Below are 12,794 nucleotides of genomic sequence, written 5' to 3'. Positions count from 1 at the left end.
TTGAAACATACCCTATGAAAAATTACATGTAAACGTGCAAAAACTGAAATATGCGTAACACATTTTTGTATCAGTAGTGACACTTTTGAAATATTTGTTACACTTTTTGAATCAGTAGTGACAAAAATTGAAAAAACAGTTTCACTTTTTTAACGCATGTGACAGAAAACGAAACAATAAGAACAAATATTTGCAATAACAATAATTTATAATATCCATAAGGTACTGTATCATAATTGTCCAGTTTTCTACGCTTGGTATACACCATTTGATAACTTTTCTTTTCTTCCCTATTGTACAATTTTCTTTTTCTTTTATCTCTACAAATTTTACTAGGGTTTGTAATTACGATATTTGAATTATTTTGTGGTTCTGTTACTATATCTTTCAAACTTTCAAAGTTGATGAGTTGGCAATTTGTATAATTTAATGTGAAACCCCTAACTTCACAAGTTTCGTTGTTTTTGTTGGTTTTATAGGCATAACTTTTAGGACCACCCGACACAAATTCTACAATGTGCTCCCCTCCACTCAGCTCATCCGTGAGTTCACCCAAGTAATCTCCTAATGGCGGATCATACTGTCCATGGCGACTCACATATATGGCGCTGTCCGTATCGTAATACAGCACTCGTTTGTCGAGCTTTCGAGCACACTGTATAGTTTGAGTCTTGCCCAGCATGTCGTTAATGTAGCTAAATATATGTTCGTTTTATTGTCTTCGGGTTGGCAGTCTTGTTTATATTTCCATTCTATTTGTATCATGTCATTGGTAAGTATGTGAAAATTCAGAGGTTCTTTCGTCGGATTGGCAAACAACTGAAAGAACAGGTTGGCCTGTAGTTCGTGACAGAACTCAGTCTGTCTGGCGCATATTGAGTCTCTGACCAAACTTGCCCAAAAAACTGTTGAGACATAATTTAGCCAAAGCTCTCAAACCCGAGTTCTTCGAAATGTTTGCCCGATCCAACGAAACTCCCTCTTTCTCTAACTATTGAGACACATAATTTGTCATATGTTGCTGATTGTGTATCCAGTCAGGAGAACCGCTTGCCTCTTGCTTAAACTTTAAAAATGTGTTTATGTAATTGGCAAACAGTCCCCCTGATCTGGTCTTTGGGTCATATTGTGTGGTTTCCTCTCAGTGGTATACTTCGTTATTCGTTTTAATTTGATATCCTAATTTAACGGCCGTTTGAATCTCCGGAGTGCACCACCTACCAGTCAACTCTCTTTCTTGTTCTGAACACGCGCATGGGTTTTGATTTTCAGTATCGGCGCAGGTCCTACATAGGGGAAATTTCAACTTTTTATTTGAGCGATACGGAAGGAAGGGATAGTATAATCCTCTATGTGGTAGTATTTTGACCTTAGCTATACCGAAATAGCCCTTGATGTCTTTAACATCTTTAGTTATAATGGTAGGATGTCCTACGGGACATTGACAATACTTATTCACCCATGGATACAAGCTCGTAAAATTTACGTATTTGATTTCTTCCGGTTCTTCTGCTTTGTAATAGAGTTGACTGGCATTGGTTCGACCCCCGAAGAATCTTTCCCTCGGGTCTCACCTATTGATTATATCTAAACAGCCACCGGAAAATCTTTGCACCATCAGGATAGTGGCAAACTTCACCACAATTTATACTTGCCCTAAACACTTAATAATCATTTCATCCGATAGATTTAATGTTAATTATAAATAATTGACTTCATTTGAAGCTATTTTAAAATAAAATTTGTCCGGGCGAAAATTCATGTATTTCGCCCGGAATTATGCTGTCCGGTCGGAATTTACTTATATTCCAATTGGAATTTTGTCCAACATTTTTATTTATTCCAACGGGAATTTAATTTTTTCTAGCAACACTTAAACTATAAAAATAACCATTCATACATCCTTTAATGACTTTCTGACTAGTTTTGAAGTACTTATTCTCTAAAATAAAAAAATCCCATTTTGAAAACTGGAAAAAATTCCGACTGGATTTTGACAGCAAAATTTTAATAAGTATAAAAGGGCTAATAATTAAAGGCAAATGATAGTTTTCGATAGAAATTAACATAATTATACACGCTGAATTACCAATAAGGTGTTTTGAAAAAATGAAAATCCGATTGGATTTATTTCCAATTATTTTTGTTGGAAAAAATTCCAACTGGATTTTTTTCCAATAAAAGTTATTGGAAAAAAAATCCAACTCGATTTTCATCAAATGATTCATTTTCAAATTATTTCACAGTTTTCCATTTGATTTCCTTTTAATAAGAGATTACGAATTATGATTATTATATTATTATGATTATTATTATTATTATTATTATAATTATAATTATAATTATATTATTATTATTATTATAATTATTATATTATTATTATCTTTTATTATTATTATTATTATTATTATTATTATAAATATATTTTTTTCTTTATTATTGTTATTATTATTTTTTTTATTTCTATTATTGTTATTATTATTATTATTATTATTACTACGTTATGATTTATGATAATTATTATTATTATAATTATAATTGTTATATTATTATTATTATTATTATTATTAAATCATATATAATGATAATCTTTATTATTATTATTATTTATTAGTAGTATTATCATAATAATTATTATTTTTAATTATTATTATTATTATTGATGATGGTGGTAGTGCTGTTGTGACATGGATGATGATGATGACGATGATTATTCTTATTATTCTTATTAATATTACTTTATTATCATTATTATCGTTATTATTATACTTATTATTATTATTATCATTATTTTTGTTATTATTATCATTTTTTTAATTATTATTAGTATTATCATTATTATTAGTATTTTTATACTTATTATTATACTTATTATTATACTTATTATTATTATTATTATTATTATCATTATTATTATTATTTTATTTATATTATTGTTATTATTACTACATTATGATTTTTATGATTATTATTATAATTATAATTATAATAATAATTATTATCATTATTATTATTGTTGTTGTAGTTATTGTTGTTATTGTTTTTATTATTCCATTCTTATGAACAAATGTTTGCAAATCTTCTTTTATAATATTTATATTCTATCAATATCTCATATGTGGCTGCAAAAAATCAATTTATATTTATCAACAAATTATAAAATTATTATTAGTATTATTATTTTATTTAATAATGTATTTCTATACACTGTCATAGAAAAACGGACAGATATGTATAGGAATGCATTCATTTATCGTATTGTATATACGCCGTATGTTTCCCTACAATAGGATTTAGGTTTAATGAAGATACTTTTCTTAATTAATCAACACATAAAAATAAAAAATTATGAAAAACACCGATTTGCTTGTATTGTCCGAATAATTCCTGCATTTCTGAGGTATAGCATAGAACAACGGACATATATATTTAAAATCGCGTATATTTATCTTAAAGAATACATGTGTCCCTATATATTGAATACGTTTCAAAAAGACATATTAACAAATAAAGTCAAACTTGATTATTGAAAATTATGAAATACACCGATTTTGTCTGAATTGTCCGACTTTTCTAAAAATTATGTATGTTATTGTGGCTATTTTAGCAGTCTATTTTGCCCTAATATTTTGGAGACTTTGTTAGAAATATCTATGTTGCAAGTGTGTTCCCATGAGACTATGTAGATTAAAAATAATGCAGTATAAACAGGTCTAGGATTTCATGATATTTACGGACAGTCTGTAAATTTTTGGACGAGCCATAATTTTACAGATTTTTGTATCTGTAAATTTACAGACATTAAGTAAGAAAATAGTAGAAGCTGCATTAAAATTATGTTGTAAAATTATGGAGCTTTGGTAGCACTTGTTAAGCGTAACACACAAGTTCAAATTTTCCGTCAACTCCTGTAACCAGTACCATACGGTACTAAAAAAACTCTAAAGTGTGTGCATCCAGATGTGAATGATTTGTTTATTTCAGTAATACAAACTGTGGAAGTCATTTTAATAACCAAAAATTACTTACGAAAAAATCGCGTCGGAGCATTATCATTTTGCTTGGATTTCTCAGTTGTTTCAGCATTCGCCGATTGATTTGGTTGGGAAATCTCATTTGGTATAGGCGCAGAGTTGTTTACCATAGATTCTGTCGCTCCATCAACATTAACATTGTCTTTATTGAAGAATGAAGTCAATCTAGGCTGCTTTTTTTCAAAGCAGACATTTGTGAATTTACCTAGATAATAACGTCACAATCTGAAGCGCCTGAGCGCTTTTAACATGTAATAATCACTAAAGCGTCTAAGATAAATCATGTGACAAATCAGCTGATGAAAAACATGCTATTTATAGAAAAAAATATATACTACGACGCTCGCAAAAATATGCGTCATGCTATAATATTACAGCATCAAATGCAAAAGTACTGTGTCAAAAAAGCAGAAAACGCTCTCTAGAAAAAACGCTGCATGAAGTGATGTAATTAAGTGAATATGAATGAAACCAATTAAAGCTTGATACTAAGTTCTTATATATCATGTATAATGTGCTTAAGTTATTTTATAAGAGGTCATGACCTCAAATAATTTCATCAGCAAACAAGAGGTCATTCAGGCGTGATTCTGCCGCGGGAAAGGATGGAATTACCTACAAGATGTTCAAGCACCTACCGGAGGGGGTGCTGGACATCTGGCTTAGGCTGTACAACAAGGTGTGGAGTGAGGAGATTTACCCCGATGTTTGGAAGGAGGCATATGTCATAGGTGTATACAAAAAGGGTTAAGATTAAACAGAACCAAAAAGTAAATGTAAATATGTGGTCTTCAGGGTGTGGTCAATTTTTTTTACCAGTACAAAACTTGAACCAGTTTGATATTCCAATAATGTTTGTTGATGTTTAATACAAAATATTTAAGGTGAAGACAAACCAAGAAGATTTCTAATACCTTATATTATAATCTTACAGACACTAAGTCTCACCAAAGGTGTGCTGTTCCAACAAGCCATTTTAAAAAAAAGATATTGGATGCATACATACTGACAAAAGGCCGGGTCACAAGTGTTTGGACTGTCAAGACTTTCTCCCACAGCGTCCATTTCCCTACCATTGGGTGGCATCTGTTTTGGAACTAAAAAAAATAATGGAAATCATTTTTTTCTGGAAATTTTTTTGATTTAGTTTTCTTTCTTGAGCAATGAAAATTTTTAAATCTTAGGTAAATGTAACAAAAGGGTAGTTTAAACTTCATTTTGGTTCTCTCATTTTATTCTATAACCTTACCACCATTACTGTTCTTTTACAATCAAACCCAGTTTATCTGAAGAAGCCATGCTATTGACACACCTGCCAGATCGTGACAAGCTTATAAATTCTTGTAAACTGCATTGCATTTACTTATGATGAAATAGCTCTGCCCGGGTTGTGCAGTGATAGTGTGTCTGCCTATCGAGCGCAACTCATTTTAACAGTGATTGATCATAAAATATTTTCTACATTTATGCCCTCTCCTACCACTATTGCTGACATGTAGGTAAGTTGTCAGTCACTAAAGAGTACTGGTTAACAGTGTAAATCACTGAGATCTAAGCCTGTCCAGGGACAGTGAGTAGGATAACTAACTACTGTGGTACGACTGAAATACTATTGGAAGGGTGTTAACCAAAGATATTACAAAAAACATATTAAAAAATGGTCAAATGTGAAAGTCTATCACCTAGTTTTTATAAGTTAAGATTTTTTAAATGCATATATATCATACTTATGTCAGAAATGGTTGAAAACTGTGTTTCTTCATCATGAATTACTGTCGTACTCATCTCATCACATTCTGAATAATAAAAAGTTGTTGGTTTTATACTTTACCATGTGCAAATTGAATAAAGATTCAAAGTAATACTTATATTATATCATAACATAGATAACTAGGAAAAAAGTTTCTTTTCATGAAACAAAATACAATAATCTGAACACTGAACAAATAACCATAACCAAGACAACCCTTAGGTTGACATGTCAACCAAAAATCTCTGTGGAGTTTAATTCTTTGAACAAGTTTAAAAGAGCTTCATACTAGGAATATTGAACACATTTTGCCAAGTGGTTCAGGAAAAGTTGTTTAAACAATGTGTTGACACACAGACGGATGCACCGAGGATGGACAACAGACAATTAGCCAATACAAAAGCTCACTCTGGTGAGCTACTAAAAACAGCATAATTTATAATCTTACCATAGGCAAATTTATCAGCTGACATTTGTTGCTGCATGAAAGAATTATGAATATTTATCAGCTAAAAGAGTTTCTATTTAAAACATCTCAATGTTCGAGTCTTACACAGAGCAGCAATTTTGTTCCGTGACAACTAGTACTAGACTTCCTACTATACTAATTATTATTTTGAGTTTCAACATGGAAGCCTATGTTATCTTCATCTTGCCATTTCATCAGCATATCATGTCAAATGTAAATTACAATCCTACCAGTGCATTATGTATTTTTTGCGCTAATGAAAAATAACCATTTTTACAGTTTCTTTCATATCATCATTTGGAATATCTCAATAATTAGCACAAACAGGTGATCATATCTATGAATAATTATTGAATTCCCCATTCAATAAACATTCTACTTTTCTTTTTCCATGCCATAACAAACATTTGTAATGTACAAGTGAATTCAACTTGAGGACATAGTAAGATAATGTATCTATCATGTCTTGAGTTGTGGATTAGAAAGTCCAACCCTCCAGAAACTCAGCAAGCAGTTCTTCTTATCACTTGTCTAGGAATTACTAATCCACAATGCAAGGTTGTGCTAGATGAACATTATCTACATTGTCAAATCAAAGTCAGACTGACAGGCTTGACAAAAAGGCCTTACATGACACCTCAGTCTTATGTATAGTCAAAAATGAACTTTATCATGAATGAGTTTTTTACCTTTTTTCTCCACCATAAATTGCCTTCTTTCACCCCATAGTTGTACATGATTTCTTCCCTTATGGCGATGTCCTTTTTGGCAAATAGACACAAACGCTCCACGGCACCGAACACCTTCAGCTTCATGACAGCATTGCAGCTGTAATCACTTGCGTCGTTTACCCACTGGCAAATGTGCCCTGTAGTTCCTTCAGCATCCATACTGAAGCCAAAGAAAAATTACAGTTTTACCAATCAGGATAATTATTAACTGTATAATGAAAAAAAACAAAGTGCTATAACTTAGTCAAAAATCAATGTAGTCAAAATTCCAACACAATCATCTACATATAAAGGTTGTAATAGTTTTAGCAAAATCCCTCCGAAGGTCTAGGAGAAGTTTTATTCACAGGATTCGGTACGTAAGTACAGATGGACAAGTGCAATGACATATGCTCACCACTTTGTGGGGGCATAAAACGCATGGCCTTAACATATCAATATATAATCCTGTTACATTTATAGCTATAAATATAAAAACATGTAAAATTCAATATAAAAACACAGTTAAAGTTACCACAGTTTCCTTCCTTTATATGTATAGAAGAATATCTTGTTTTCAAAATTTCTTTTCTCTCTCTCCTCTGCTTCTGCAGCAGATATCCGTTCCCCCACAAACTCCAGCAAAAAATCACCTTTTTAAAAAGGCTTTGTAGTGATTACTCCATATCCTGAAATGCATTTAGAATTTAAAACAACCCAAGACAAGACATGCGTAACAGAACATTAATTTTAGAACCCAGCAAATATGCCTTTGCACACCAATAGATTTTTTCTAATATTTACAAGTGTATACATGTACCCTTATGCAAAGGTTCAAATTCTGACAACAGTTTACTACTCAGACTCTAGCATTTTATACTTTTTGGTTTTGGTTAAAAAGAAGACACCAATAACTGTCGCTTTTGAAGTGTTTACAAAGTTTTTTTTCATTATTTGACGTTGGGACCTAGTTTTTGACCCCATATGCATGTACATGTGCAAAGATTGTGTCAAGACAAACATTCTGACCAAGATATATTGATTTTAATACAAAACTCTGGACACATGGTTGAACAACTGACAACAGGCCACAAAAAGCTAACCTTGAGTAAGTAATATTAAATCCATTATCCTTTATGGAAATAAGAATCCAGGCAATTTTCAGAGAAAAAGAAAGACGGGCATTGGGATAGAAGTTTGAATTTAATGTGCTCCTTTTTAGGGATATTAAGATTAAGTGCAAATAGTAACTGCTTGTCAGTGAAACTAGCAGTAATAACGCTTACTTGATAAATTGCCACTTAAAATATTCTGAAATTGGTTGCTATTATTTCCAAATAAGAACAAATATCACTATTAATTCTTCTTTAAATAGCCTACCTTTGTAATCTGACAAGTATTTGAGGGTGAACCCATCTTTGTCGTACCCTGCCTTACAGTAAAACTTTGCATCGTCCACAGGTGACCTCCCACTTTCCTAAAAGCCAGAATTTACTTTAAACTAGACATTTGCTTTCTGAAACTTATACAATAATGTCTCCTGCATATTTCACTGGATTAAAACAATTGATTTTGTACAGAAAGTCGGAATAATCATACTTGACTTTTTTTTGAAAATTCCACCACTGGAAAAATATAAAGCTGACAAGAAAGTGCGATAACATTCACCCTGACCTGACCTTGGTCAAAAATGTATATGCACTTCACTTCAACTCATCATACTTGGCATTTGCGCAGAGTTATTTGTAAATCTCACCATGGGTTCATAATATAGACATGAAAGTGTGACGTTTGAAATGAAAATTTCATTTAAATTGAAATAACACACATAACAAAATCATAATTATCCTTATTAACATGTGTAAGCTGTCCTTACAATTACTTTGAAAACCTGCAAAATAAGGATACATTCCCCGGAAATCAGCAAAAAAATATAGCATGTATGAAAATATACTATAACCATAATACTGGGAGGGCAATTAAATTTTTATGGTGTCTGCTTTAATCATTAATACGCTGGTGGGCTGACAACCTGACCATAAAAAGGCAAGGAGGTCCTTTGTGACATTTACTTTAATTAAAAAAAAAGAAACACAAGAAATCTAGCATAAGCAAATGATTGATAATTATATAATACCAATAATACCCAATATAAACTCATTGATTGAATCAGTCTGTGATTGAGTCTATAAGCTAGAAGCCCGAATCAAGTAAACAGCTGTTTGCTTAATTAGAAATGTTCAGACAATAGCTCAACCCGTCAAGTAAAGTTCTAAACAAAGAAAAAACATTAACACAAATACTGATTATGGAGTTATTTAAATAAACACACACACACAACCAAAATAAAGTGTCTGTCAATGCATTTCTAGCATGAATCGTATGAATTATGACCACAACCAATTTTTTGGGCTTTTAAATTTCAAGTGAGCTATAGAAAATTTTATTTAAATAGCCCAAAAGGATTTTAGTCTAAAACAATTGATGTGCAGACTAATTAAACCAATTATCCTTTGCATACTGCAATCCAAAATGCCAGGACAAAAAAATTGTATCATATATACATGTGTTTGTGTTTTGGGTTTTTGTTGAGATGTGATATTAACAAAGCTATCCAAGTTTTACAGATTTAAACATACTTACATCAGATGTTCTTCTCTTTTCAAGCACTGCCTTTAGCTGAAATAATGACAAATACATGATACTAAACTGATGTCGGAGATTCATTCAAAGTAAAAATCACCTGTTTCACTACAAAATGTGCTTTCCAGGCATGAAGTAGCTTACCTCCAGATGCTTGAAAAATAAACAATGGTAAATTAATGGTAAATACTTGTCAAATTATGGTCATTGGAGAAATCTATTATTTAATATGACCTTTTCATTCAAGTGAGAAAGTTGACAAAACTGTTGGTAAAACATTGTTTTTCTTTGCATTATCTACTGCATTACTAACGCAGTAGCCATTAAGTTTAGTAGGAAAATGCTGATGAAAGCAAATTTTCTGTTTTTAAACCAAATCAGTGAAAATGTGTAGGTTTTTTACCATTATTTTGATGTCTAACAACTATATTGTATAAGGTATTTAAAAAGAGATATTTTGAAATGTTTGTATAACTTCCTGTTTGTAATATTTTTTTCTCTTTTAGGAAAAAAAACATGAAAAAGTAAAATTCTAAAACATTGAAATATACACTAGACATAAAATCTTTTTAGAATGTTTTTGCGCTTCTAAAATACTTTACATACTGATACTTATTATAACTTCCCTAGTGTTTGCATTTATTACAAATCATTATTATAAAACTTTTGTGTCAGTATTAGTACCCAAAGTGTGGGCTTAATTGAGTATTGTGCGTATATTCAATTATGTCCCAGTTTCTACGCCATTCGTGAAAATATAAATTTCAATAATCACTTGTGAACCAAAAATCGATATTCTTCCCAAAATCAACAAATTTTCTTTTTATTATATGCTTAAAACAAATTTAAATAGTCCCAACGACCAGAAAGTATAGTTCTTAAATTTGGCAAATAGTGACTGATATCGTTTTTATCAGTCACTGTTTCAAGCAGTGAATTACAGTTTTTATTTCACTGATATTTTTCTATAAAATACTGTAATGCCTTAGGGTCAGGGTAACAGAATACTGGTTTCCTAGCAGTTTCCGTCCCTAGCAGTTTTCCGGCCGTTTATCATTTTGGTCCAGTACAGTCTATTTTTACCAGTAAGGCATCCACATTACTTCATCAATCAGAGAGACATTTGTTTTCTATGCTAAACAGCATTTAAAGTAGTACAAGGATTTATATGTTTTGAAGTTTTGCCTTTTATTTAAAGTTACATAACAGAACTTGCAACTTTAAAAAATAAGCAACACATGGGGAATTCTAGTTTGAATATCCATTCGCAATAACTAAGACCCCATTTTAGTAAATCAATACTTCGAAAAATAGTTTTGCAGACGACACGGAAAAGGTTGGGAGTTCTGTTTGTCTGATAAAACCATCTTAACATTGCTTTATGGTACTGAATTAAATTCAAAATAAAAAAGGTCCGGAAAACTGCTATGAATTTTTGAATAAAGGTGAAAAAAGGTGTTACATTTCAAGCATATATTCAAATTAAAAAGTTAAATGAAAGGTTACCATTAAACACATGGCAATCCCATTGACAGGTACCTAATTTTGTCCTGTCTTTGTTTTTATTTTATTTGTTAAAAAATGCGATTTGTGGCCGGAAACTGCTAGGAAACCAGTATACCTTATTGTAATTTACTTTTATTAGCAGTAAACATGATTTGTTCAATGATAATGATGTGAGCTGTATCACAGGTGCTCGTCCAGTCTTGGTGCCCATATAAAAAAATTGAAGTTAAAAAAAACCAAAAAAAAAACAACAAAAAAACATCAAAATAACTATTTTGGGTTGGATGCAAGAAAAAAAAATTGAAACATTTTTTTTTCCCTATATACCATTACTACAAAAAGGTCACCTAGTTGCCGTAACACTACGGAGCTTTACTAGGACACGCTGTGGAACAACCACTATGTCGAGTTCTGTAACAATAAAAGCTATTTTGCTACTCTTTACACATCGTGCATTTAGAAAATTGTTAACATTCTTCTTCTATCTTACATACAATCTTAAATAACTTACATTTAAACTATGGCACTCCAAATTGTTAAAATTTTGCAAAACAACAGTAACTGCCAGCCATTTTGTCGAAAACGAAAGTACAAGACATACACCGTACTGTTTCGCTGTTCTGGTCCCCTACTACTACATTCGCTGAACAATAGACAACAGTAACCAATAAATTGATGGTTACCGTTGTCTACTGTTCTGCGCACGTAGTCGTAGGAAACCAGGAGAGCGGAACAGTACGATGTAGGTTGTGTACTTTCGTTTTCGACAAAATGGCCGACCATCAGCGGAATTTTGCAAGATTTTAACAAATTGGAATGTCCGAGTTTAAATGTAAGTTATTTAAAAAAAACTAAGTAAGGTAGAAAAAGAATGTTAACAATTTTCTAAATGCACCATGTGTAAAGAATAGCAAAATAGCTTGTATTGTTACAGAACTCGACATTGTGGTTGTTCCATAGCGTGTCCTGGTAAAGCTCCATAGCGTTACGGCGACTAGGTGAACTTTTCGTAGTAATGTTATATAAGAAAAAAAATAATTTTTTTTTTTAATATTTTTTTTCTAACACTCAACCCAAAATAGTTATTTTGTGTTTTTTTTTTAACTTCAATTTTTTTTATATGGGCACCAAGACTGGACGAGCACCTGTGATACAGCTGTACTCGAACCAATCTTTCCCATTTTCTTTATTGTTGATAGTAACGAAACATAAAATCGTACACATACATGTAGATCAACATAGTTTAAACAACCTATCACGTATAATACAGTTTCATGCTCCCGAACGTGTTCTGTTTTTATCCGGCATATCCGGTAACTGTTCCTCACACAAATGTCCTGATTTTAACATGTAAGTCTTTGTGAATTGTTATTTATTTATGTAATTACTCCAGACACTTTTATTGATTGATTTAAATAACTGTCAGCGCTTTAATCTTTCTGAATATTGCACAATTTACGATTATTTGTATTAAATTACCACGTTTCCTGCAAGGAAGTAGCTATTTTGTAGATATGCATTATGGGAGTGTTTAGATGGTAACCGTTAGCAGCCGATATCGTTGTCGTCTACAAAATGTTTCTTTTTGGTAAATGACCAAATTGACCTGTTTTGACCATTTTTGTTGGTCATTTTTCTTGATTTAGTATAAAAGGGCCGAATTTTGGTAATCTTGGGGATAA

At 31.5% G+C, this 12,794-nt stretch overlaps 1 pseudogene; it reads right to left on the bottom strand.

Moving 5' to 3' along the window:
- Positions 1–6,897: 6,897 nt before the first annotated feature.
- LOC132718376 (N-lysine methyltransferase KMT5A-like) lies at positions 6,898–12,455 on the bottom strand (annotated as a pseudogene).
- Between the last annotated feature and the right edge of the window lie 339 nt (positions 12,456–12,794).

The sequence above is a fragment of the Ruditapes philippinarum genome, unplaced genomic scaffold, assembly GCF_026571515.1.
Source record: "Ruditapes philippinarum isolate M1 unplaced genomic scaffold, ASM2657151v2 ctg3062_1_1_1_1, whole genome shotgun sequence".
Taxonomy (NCBI): Eukaryota; Metazoa; Mollusca; class Bivalvia; order Venerida; family Veneridae; genus Ruditapes; species Ruditapes philippinarum.
This window is presented reverse-complemented; position numbering and strand designations above follow the sequence as displayed.